The sequence below is a fragment of the Myxine glutinosa genome, chromosome 14, assembly GCF_964187855.1.
Source record: "Myxine glutinosa chromosome 14, kmMyxGlut1.1, whole genome shotgun sequence".
NCBI classification, from domain to species: domain Eukaryota; kingdom Metazoa; phylum Chordata; class Myxini; order Myxiniformes; family Myxinidae; genus Myxine; species Myxine glutinosa.
The window spans coordinates 42,003,901-42,015,002 of record NC_136274.1 but is presented as its reverse complement, the minus strand read 5'-3'; the positions used below and the strand labels follow the sequence as shown (position 1 = coordinate 42,015,002).

The 11,102-nt window shown below is 45.3% G+C and overlaps 1 protein-coding gene across 3 annotated transcripts in view; it reads right to left on the bottom strand.

Annotated features, from left to right (window-relative positions):
* LOC137439739 (cathepsin L1) overlaps positions 1-10,276 on the bottom strand; it is a 93,962-nt gene extending 83,686 nt beyond the window's left edge. Inside the window, exon 1 of one of the 3 annotated variants that reach the window (XR_013621358.1) lies at positions 10,047-10,276. The gene's annotated coding sequence lies outside the window, so the exon portion shown is untranslated. Of the gene's footprint in view, positions 1-10,027 lie in introns of all 3 variants that reach the window. The other 2 variants (XR_013621359.1, XM_078768183.1) reach the window with 2 other exon arrangements.
* Between the last annotated feature and the right edge of the window lie 826 nt (positions 10,277-11,102).

Genomic DNA, 11,102 nt, shown 5'->3' with positions numbered 1-11,102 from the left:
AGTCGTGCTTTTGCACATTGATGCTCCTGAAATTTGTTAACCCAGTGAAGAAGGGCCCCGATCTAGCTGTTAGTGCTAGATAGGTCCGACCTACATCACAGAACATTTTTTCATTCTCTGCGTCATATTCGAGCCACTGGAATTTGTCCTTCCATGTAGACTAGACGGATTTATGGAAAAAGGTCACGTATAAGCTTTGGGGTGCATTTTTGGGTAAAAGGTGGGAACCTCACTTTTTAACATAATTATGGTATGCTGAATTAGATTACCCCGGTTCCCAAGCCGAATTGAGGGGTTTTGGGGGTTTTGAATAAACTGCTGAAGAACTTGGGCATTGGTGAACTCACAGAGGAGACAATCAAATCTGCAGAAGCGTTCGTCTGCAGAATATATAATGTGCACAGAACAATATCTGTTGATTCAGCACGACATATGTTGTTCTCCAAGACTGGTAAACCAGAAGCAATGTCACCGACAAGTGATGCTCTTCATTTCCATTTGATGCGAGTACACCATCAAGCCATGGTATGGAGAAATGCTCATTGTGCCATACGTGACCTTCCTGCAGCTGTGGAAATGGGATGGAAACGTGGTGATTCAGGACTAGAGCTTATTCTGATGTCACTGAGTCCAATCCCAGAAAGTTGTTTCAAGCTGATTTGTTGTGCATGCCAGAAGCAATGCAAAACTCGACGCTGCAAATGTCGCTATTCAGAGTTCAAGTGCACATCAATGTGTGCCTGTCAGCAACAGAGTGATGACCAGACCCCTTGTATGAATCAACCCCGTCTCGTCTAATGCTGCCTGGAACTTCTTTCCCATCTATTCTCGTTGTCACTCTGCTTCTTGGAATGGGAAGTCTCACAATCGGACACAGTAATTGTAAGGTTACTGATAGAGGCACGTTTTCCAGGGCAGTGAGGTGTTTTGAATTTTCAGCAGTAGGCATGTTTTTGCTTAATGCACCTAACCCGGGATTTTATATGTTTTTCGGGAGCGATTGATGGAGCCTTGATGGAGTTGCCTATACACCGCCAAAATAAAGGTATGTGTCAGAAGAACGTGTTGCATGCTTGGAATAAGATCGCCCATAGGGCGGGTACTCTGCTAGTTGTCATAAAGTATAATTAGTGTTTAGAATGACACTGAAGCAGTGTAAAATGTTATTTCATTCCTGACTCAATACACACTAATCAATCAAAAGTTTATTCTTATTTTTAAAGTTAAACAAAATATTGTACAGGAATTAACCTTTGTGTGACAGGAATGCTACTTTGTCAAAATGTAATCACTGAAGCTTGCAGCACGATTCAGGTGTGCTTGGGAAGGGTGCCCTCATGTGGTCATGGCTCACTATAAATGTCAAAAATTTGATAAATGCAGAACTGGCTTTGAAGTTGTCTCTTTCCCTCCATCCCTGTCAGTTGATAAGAATTTAATTATCATTTTCGCATTCTATTCTTACCTATACAACCCTCCCCATTGTGTTCTTTAGTATGTAGCACATACCTGCGGGTTTGCATCATTGCTGGGAGCATGGCTGTGCCACTAAAGTGGTGCCCCTTGTAGGTTAGGATGGGGGTTAGTAATTTATTCAGGGTGCTGGCGATCACTCACCTACTCTTCGCGAAGGCCACCATCGGATCTTTAACAGGCACCAACTTACACGAGCAGACGACACACCCAGTTTAACGTCCATCTGAGCGACGGTGTGCACATTGATGTATCACTTTGCCTGTGACACAGCAGAGTGTACCACAATTCAGAGGAGTGCACATACCTATCTTGCCAGCCCGCCTTCCCAAGTGACAGGTAATAAATCATGTAATCCACCCCTCCCCCTCTTGGTTGCCGAGGTCTCATAGTCTTTTGCAAGCCCTCTGCACCTCTCTACTTACAGACAGCATTTAGGAACAGATCTTCTAAGCACAAAAGGTCTGTGGGAGTCCTTGATGAAGACCACTTTCTGTGGCTGAAATTATGGACCTTCTGTCTGTATCCCTTAAACTGGCAAGAACTCCCTCAAACCTTGTGAAAAGGGAAACTTGCATGGTTACAAAAGCTCGAATTGGATATGATTGATTTGGATTTTAAATTGGTAACTTGTTGGATAGAGTGCCTTCCTCCTCCTCCATCCACTGGTGTTTTTTTTCCTTTTTAAACAGGATATAAGGAGCTAACACACATATACACACGACAAACACAGTCACTGAGCTTGGGGGAAGTTCCGTCACTTCATGGGCACTCTGGGTACCAGCAATGTCACCACAATGGCCTTTCTGATCGCACTAGGCAGGGCAGTTACCAAGGAGGAAGTTCTTCCTCCCCATGGTTGCCAACCTGTGGGGATTGTCTGTGCTCTTATCCTTTTAAATGCTGAACGTTACACAAGGAAGCAGCACATACTATTTTAAAGTCTTTGGTATGACCCGGACGGAGTTTGAACCACCATCCTCCCAGACTCGGAGCAGACACTCTAACCATTACACCGCTGAGTCTGGCTTTCGTGTTTGTTCCGCAGTTCTCACAATTTTGGTGACCTAATCCCTCTGTTGTATTGGTTACAAATTAACGACATAATATATTGATAACATATCCCCAATTCTACCTGTGATCAGATTGGTGCCTTCCTACAGGTACCATGTAAACCTGCACTAACCTGTTTCATGGTCGGATTGTCAGTGACTAAACTGACTCCCCCACCAGGTTTCCCGGTGAGGAGGGTGTATGGATATGGACACCCAACAGGATTAAAAATTAAACCTGTCAAAGGGCAGAGGGGGCTCTGAGTGAGTCAACGGCCATCCATATCTGTTGCCCAACTGTGTCCGCGGACACAGTGGGTTAGCCATCAATAGGAGGTTGGTGGCATGATTTGCACTCCGGCAACCGTAAAACACTTCATTCCGCAGCGTACACAAAAAATACAAATCAAACCAAGAACCTGCTCAATAGAAGTACCTGTTATGCAGCTTCCCTTTGCAGGACAACTCATCAGATGATGGGACTAGGGCAAAGCTTTCGGGACCCCCATTATTTGATGATATTTGATGACATTATTTTATGATATGGTGGTGTGTCGGGATGGTGCTGAGGTGCCGTCTACTCAGGCAGTCACTTTGGGTGGGTGCCTAGAATGTCCTCACTCTAAAAGAGGATGATCACCTATCTCTGCTGTTATCTGAGCTCCAGCATCTGAACATCAGTATTGCAGCACTTTGAGATTTGGAGACCGGATAGTGGTGAAATCATGTTGGATGGCTACACCTACAACTGGCCTGGTCGATTTGATGGTTACCATTCCCATGGAGTTACTGTAGCTAAGTCCAACAAGCTGACTCCAATGGTAATCGAGGTACACCGTTCAACAAGCATATTATGAGACTGAGAATTCGTCACTCTCTGGGTGTCACTTCCCTGGTCTCTGTATATATGCTCCGACTGAGGAGTGTGATCTCACAGAGAATGAGACATTCTATGCTGCGCTCGAATCGGTGGTTGATCGGTGCCACAGGTGAGATATTGTTATAGTTGTGGGGGATTTAAATGGAACATCGACTGGCACTGACATGGATGGTTATGAGACATGTGTTGGTTCCCATGGATCTGGAACCATGAACCAGAATAGCATCAAGTTCCTTAACTTTTCAAGATGTCGTGAACTTAGGGTGGCTGGTTCATGGTTTCAGTGCCCGCAGCCACATCGCTGGACCTGGTATTCCAATGCTGGTGGTGTGGCAAAGGAGATTGACCATGTTCTCATTGAAGGTCGATGGAGGTTATTCCAGAACCGCAGGGTCTACCGGAGTGCTCAGTTCCTCAGTACCGATCACAGGCGTGTTGTAGCAACTTTGAAGCTGTGGCTCAAATCCAAGACAATGGTACCATCCCAGCCAAGGCTGGATGTTGGCATGCGCAAGGATGAAAGGGTAGCTGAGGAGTTTGCAACCAAGTTGAGGAGGATCTACGGGGTCTGGGTGTTTCAGGGGATCTGGAAGAGTTGTGGGGTGTCTTTAAGACCACCATCCTTGATGTTGCCGATGGGTGTCTTGGAAACCACCATCAAGTGAAGACAAACTTTGTCTCCCATGGGACACCAGATACCATTGTCGCAGGGCCAGGCTTGATGCCAGAACTGAACTGTTCCGGAAGCCGAGGAATAAAACTGTGCGTTCGCTGAGATGTTGAGTTGGATCTTGGAGACGGCATGAAGCTGGAAGGTGTGAAAACATTTTGCTACCTCGGAGACATGCTGAATGGAGAAGGTGGATCAGACTCGGCAACGGTTGCTCGAGTGAGATGTGCATGGAAGAAGTTTTGGGAATTGAGTGGCGTGTTGATGATGAGGGGAGTGTCGTTGAAGCTGAAGGGAAAGGTGTATGCTGCATGTGTGAGAAGTGTTATGATTTATGGGAGCGAGACATGAGTAATGAACGTAGAGCAGCAATTAAGGTTGGAAAGGGTGGAAATGCGAATGGTTCGACTGATGTGCGGAGTATCGTTGAGAGAGAGGAAGACAAATGATGAATTGCGAAAGATGATGGGAATAGAGCCTGTGATTGATGCTGTGAAGAGGAACAGGTTGAGATGGTTTGGTCATGTGTTGAGGAAGGCTGAAAGTGACTGGTTGAGAAGAGTGATGGAAATGAATGTAGAAGGAAGTAGAAGACGGGGAAGACCGAGAAAGACTTGGCTAAAGATGGTGGAAGAAGAAATGCGGGCAAGGGGGTTAACAAGGAGAGATGCAGAAAATAGGGCAAAATGGAGAAGATTGTCATGGGGACCGCAAGGCTAACCCCCGCTCTAGCAGGGAAAATGGCCTTTAAAATGCATGTTGTTTGTTGTTGTTGTTCGCTGAGAGCAGACAAGGAGGCCGATGTGCGAGGAATCTGTGAAAAGGTAGAGCATCACCTGTGGTCAAGTGATTCTCGGCCTACTTACAGAAGAATCAGTACAATGTGCTCCTCTAAGCCTGTCCCTCGGTGTACTGTAGATAGAGCGGAGGTTGGTGAGGTGTTGAGAGAGGAGTCTGAAGTAAAGGCCAGCTGGGCCAGTTACTTTGAGAGGCTTTCCCTTGGTCACCCATTAGGTGTTTAATTGGATGTCAGAAGTGTTACTTACTATCCCTATTGCTGACTCTCCAATCAACTGTGAACCGTCTTCGTTTGTGGAAACAGATGCTGCGGTGAACGAGTTGAAAGGGGGCAAAGCTCCTGGGATTTGTGACATCCATGCTGAACTTCTCAAGGCTGGTGAAAATGCTATCAACACTCAAGTTGTTGCATGCAATTCTGTGCTCTGTTTGAAGCACAGGCATCATCCCAACTGAAAGTCTGAATGGAAGAGGGGCCTTGTTCCTCTCTTGAAAGGGAAGGGTGATCGCCAGGACTGCAACAACCACCAAGCATTGATGCTGCTCTCAGTGCCGGGCAAGGTCTCTGCTCAGATAATTTTTGATAGGGTTATTAACACTGAACGCAGGCAAGAGCTTCAACAGGGGCTGCTTGCAGCCTATGTTTATCTCCGCAAAGCATTTGATTCAGTGAATCGGCATGCCCTCTGGAGAATCCTCAATCTTTGTGGGGTGCCATCACAGCTGATCTGTCTGATGTCTGAACTATAGTCTGGAACTAAGAGTGATGTGATGTGTGGTGGTTCCATCTCTGATTTATTTCCAATTGTTACTGGAGTTTATCAGGTGTGTGTACTGGCCCCCACACTTTTATATTTGTTTGGACTGAATTCCAGGGAGGGGGAGGGGGGATGTCAGAGAGGTATAGCTGTAGTGCAAAATTCGGGAATGTCAAGATCTCTGACCTTGATTTCGCAGATGATACAGTCATCTTTGCAGAGACTCTGGACATCCTTAAGGGGGCCCTTAAAGCATTGAATGAATGAGGAGTCGGAACCACTGGGATTACGGGTCTTCAGAGTCAAGACTACGATCCAGGCTTTCAATGACATATTGGATGCTGCCACCTTGTCTGTATCTGCCTGTGGTAAGGATGTTGAGGTCACAGAGAGATTCACTTACATTGGCAGTGATATTCATATCTCCATATGTTGTGTGAGACTAAGCAGGGAATCCCAGACAAATTTGTCATTTGTTAATGTACTGAAGCAGCTACACAATCGCATGCATGGGTGTGTGCGTGCAGATGGACAGTTCTCCAAACGCTTCCCTATAACGACTGGCGTGAAGCTGACTTGCGTAATTCTGTGTGATTGCCCCAATTCCGTTCATTTTGTTCTTTGTGGAGATGCTAAATGAGGCCTTGCATAATTGTGGCAATGGAATTTGCATTAAGTTTAGAACAGATGGCGGTATTTTCAATATTTCGAGGCTTTGTGCAAAAACCAAAGTCCATAAACAACTAATCCGCGACCTCCCGTTTACCGATGACTGTGGCCTATTTGCCCACAGTGAGGTGCTTCAGTTACTCATGGACAGTTTTTATACTGCAGCGAAACACTTTGGACTCACTATTAACATCACAAAGACTGAGGTTATGTATCAGCCCCCCACCTAGTTTGGAGCATGTTGAGCTGTGTGTCTTTGTGGACGGTCAACAACTGAAGAACACTGATGCTTACACCTATCTCGGGAATGTTTTGTGTGATGATGGTCAATTGGATCGGGAAATCTCCAGACGGATAGCAAAGGCCAGCACATCCTTTGGCTGTCTTTATCACCGAGTCTGGTACAGTCAGGATATTAAAATGATTACTAAAATAGCGTTCTGAGTACATTGCTGTTTGGTGCTGAGTGCTGGACAACCTATACTCGCCACATTTTCCAGCTGGAAGCCATGCATCAATGATGTCTGCGGAAAATCCTGCACATAACGTGGAAGGAAAGAGTTTCCAATCTGGAGGTGCTGAATAAATCTGGCTGTGTATCGGTGGAGAGTATCATCAAAAAACGACAACTGCAGTGGGCTGGTCACCTCTTAAGAATGAGCGATTTAAGGATTATTGGGGAACTCGCTGTGGGCAAGCGTGGCATTGGGAATCCTAGAAAGTGCTATAAGGATTGTCTAAACTCTAAACTTTACACTAAAAATCTGTGATATTGACCCGGCCAAGTGGGAACACCAGGCCACAGATCGCTCGTTTTGGAGAAGGATTGTCAACAAAGGCATCACAAAATTCGAGGAGGTGAGATGTGAGTGAATCCACCAGGCCCGCTTGAGGAGAAAGAATCCGGGCCAAGCAGCATCAACCGGATTCCAGTGCGACACGTGCGGGAGACCATGTGCAACTGCGGCTGGCCTCGCTGCGCATTCTCGTGCTCGCCACAGGACATGAAAACCCAACAGTCTTCGTCGGACTCGACATGAATTCCATTATCATCATCATCATCATCATGTTTTGAGCAAGAAGTCGATAGACATCTGGGTCATGCTTGGGAAATCATGGATTCACTGGATCATGGGGATTGGTGTTATCAGCAGCCATGCAGGATGAAAATCTGAGTGTTTAAGTCCTTGGTGTTTCTAGTCTTGCTCTTCTGATGGGAGAATTGGGTTCTGACCTTCATTACCAGATCTCCTCGGAGAATCCTTGGCTATCGCTGGTTGGAAATTATGTCTAACAAGCGTTTTCTGAGAGAAACTCAGATCAGATGTGTTACCTGGATAGTCCGAGAGCATTAGCTGTGGTTGTATGGACATGTAGCTCGTCTTCCTGAAGCTGATCCTGCTCACCAAATTCTCTCAACGAGGGAGCCTCTTGAGTGGAGGAGGTCAACGGGCTGAACACGTGCCTCATGGTTGCAACAGGTTGATTGGTATCTCAAGGAGATAGGGATGGGCTGGGCATCTACCCTTGGGGTGGCCAAATGGAGGCCCCTGGAATATCGGCGGAAAGTGGACGTGGAGACGCACTGCTCCAGCCCATGCTCCAATACCGGACCTGACCTATCCGGTATCAAGCAACACACCATGTTTTGGCGACGTGCTAACGAGAGCGAGCGACCTCATTTGTCAATTTGTACATTTCAAAACATTTTAAAATTAAAAAAATTAAAACATTTTCATATCCAGATCCGGATCTTCACCAAAATAGAATCAACTCTTCCTTGTCACATACCCAACCTATCCATCGAGTTTCGTCCGAATCCGTCCATAACTATTTGAGATATGCTGTATATTGTTTTTGGCCCAACCTCTCAATGATGAAGAATCACTTTAAAAATTCTAGTATCTGGATCCGCTCAACTGAGCTACTCACCACTTACAAAGCTTTCATCCGTAGCTTCATGGAGTTCTGCTCTCCCCTCTGGGCTGGTGCTCCTGCCTCGCTCCTAGCTCGGCGTCATGCTATAGAAACCAAATCTTTCACAATCATTGGTATCTCCTGTGATGAAGCTGATTCTGAGAGCCTTTCACTCTCTCACCGCAGGCAGGTTGGCTGTCTTTCTGTCCTCTATCGACTCCTCTCCGGCCTTGTACCCACTGCTCTGTCCACCAAATATTCCTGCAGGACGCACAAGGTCTGCCAGCAACCCTCTTCTGGTAAAACTAACAAAATCAGGACTCTCTGCTCACCATCACTTTCATTCCTCTTTTCTCCCGCCTCTGGAACAAACTCCCACATTCTCTTCAATCCCACTCCTCCCTCCACGTCTTCGAAACAGCTGTTCACCACCATCTTTTATCTTCATCCGAAACGTTGATATAATTTCTACCCCCGTTAATACACCAACAAATCCACCTCCTTCAAATTCCCCATTTTCTTTCTTGAAATCCCTTGTGTCCATCCTGTTTATCCTGGGTACCACGCCCCAGCCCTCCCTCTTCCACAGATCTCCCGATGTCCCTGTTCTCCACTGTTGTTGTGCTTCCCTCTCTCTCCCACTCTTGTCTGTCTCCCGCTCCCTTTATTATATGTTCTATGTGTTATCTCTTACACGAGCCTCGACTTTATAAACAAAACATAGGGGTAATAGCCCTGGCGCTCACCTGATAGAATAAACAGTATACTGCATTGACTAAAGGTATTTTAAACCAATTTCAATGGTTGCTAGAAGACAGGGCAGCATGTAGAATCATACGAACATAATCAGAAGACTTTAAACAAACAAAGAAAAAAATACCTATTTTGGGAGCAACCCCGCCCTCCCCCCAACCCCATATACCTCCTAAGACCCAAATTTTTCTAATGCCTTGAACAAACTTTGGTAAATCACGGGTGGTGAAGGTTGTGGTCAAGTTTCATCAAAATTGTGTGTGTAGTTTCAGAGAAGAAAGCAAATACCTATTTTGGGGCAACAAACATGGATCCACTTCCACCACCAGTAAACCCCCTTAGACCCCGATTTTTTTTAATGCCGTGAACAAACTTCAGTCACAACACAACAAATATCATTTGTGCCAAATTTGGTTGCAATCCCATCAGCGGTTTCGGAGAAGAAGTTTCAAGTGTTTACGGACGGACGGACGGACGGACTGACGAACGGACTGATTGACTGACGGACTGACGGACGGACTGATGGACGGACGGATTGACTGACTGACGGACTGATAGACGGATGGACAGACGGACTGACAGACTGACTGACAGATGGACTGGCGGACTGATGGACGGATGGACGGACGGACTGACTGATGGACAGACGGACGGACTGATGGACTGACGGACGGACGGATGGACAACGCTCCATCGCATAAGCTCCCCTGAACTTCATTTCAGGTGAGCTAAAAAAAAGACAAACAGGGTTGAAAACATAACGTCCATGCACCTTCGGTGGCAGAGGTAATACAAATTTATAAATATAAATTATTCAGTACATCAACATTGAGATCATGTAATGTTCAATATAACATCACTTCACACTTGTCTCGATGTTGTAAAGAATAACAGCACCTCATTCAGAGAGAGTGTTAAAACAATAAAGGTTTCACTTGACTAAGGAGAGGACACCGGTTTTTCCACATGTAACTCCATACATGTCGAATACTCAGATGCCATTAATTCAAATCATGGTTGTAATAAATTAAAATTAATCAAGAAGCGCTTTAAATACATTTAAAAATTACAATCACCTCAGCCTTCAAACTGCAGTTTCGTGAGCGGCTGAGCGCTCTTCTTCCCGCCAAAACAGCAACGCACAACAGCGCCTCGTTAAAATCTTGGAGTGTTCCATTACCAATCAGCTTGTAGAGCGCTCGACAAGTGGCTTAAGCACTCAAGCAAATACTCGAATGAAACGGTTGGTAAGGAACGGCTGGCTTGGCAAGCGATAACAAGCTTGCAAGTAATGGACCACACCCTGAAGAGATTTAAATTCCGACTCATCCTGTGAAGAACTTTAAAATGTATCTATGTTTTTTTTTATTCACACAGAAACGCGTTTACATCTCTGCGTATTTTAATCAACAGGCACACATTTCTGATGTAAAGCAAACTTGTTAATTTTGCTTCAACATGCACCGCCCAAAATGCCTCCGCCGATAACGTTGCGCAGCAACTTGAGTTATATGTTTTCCTGTAAATTGTAACGAAAATAAATTAACTTAGAGAATTATGATGAACACACTAATATAAAAATATGTTTTTATTAATTTATGAATATATAATGTCGATCCCCATATGAAATTAATACCCAAAAGTTGTAATTTGATTTGCATCCATTCTGAAACCGAATTAATATTCTTTTGTAAGCACTTACGACGTTATGCATTCGCTGTATTATTGCAGTCAGTCCACTGAGCTCTGTTATACGGAGGAACTATCGGCCAATGAGAGTGCGTTTCCTGTTGAGGCCATGTCGCCGCCATATTGGGACTCCCTACCGACTGAAAGTTCCAGAGTAAACTGTAAACATTAACGTAGACAAACTGTAGTGAGCCAGACGAAGGTTCGAGATCAACTGATTTATTTCCGCATCCATCCGGCGAAAGTCGTATCCGTGAACAACAACGACGAGAACGGCACCGCCGTACACCGCCTGGTTAGCCGTATCACTCAATGGTGAAGAATCACTTTAAAAATTCTACTTGCTGGATCCGGATCCGGATATTCACCAAAATTGAATCGATTCTTCCTTGTCACACACACAACCTGTCCACCGAGTTTCGTCCAAATCCGTCAGCAACTTT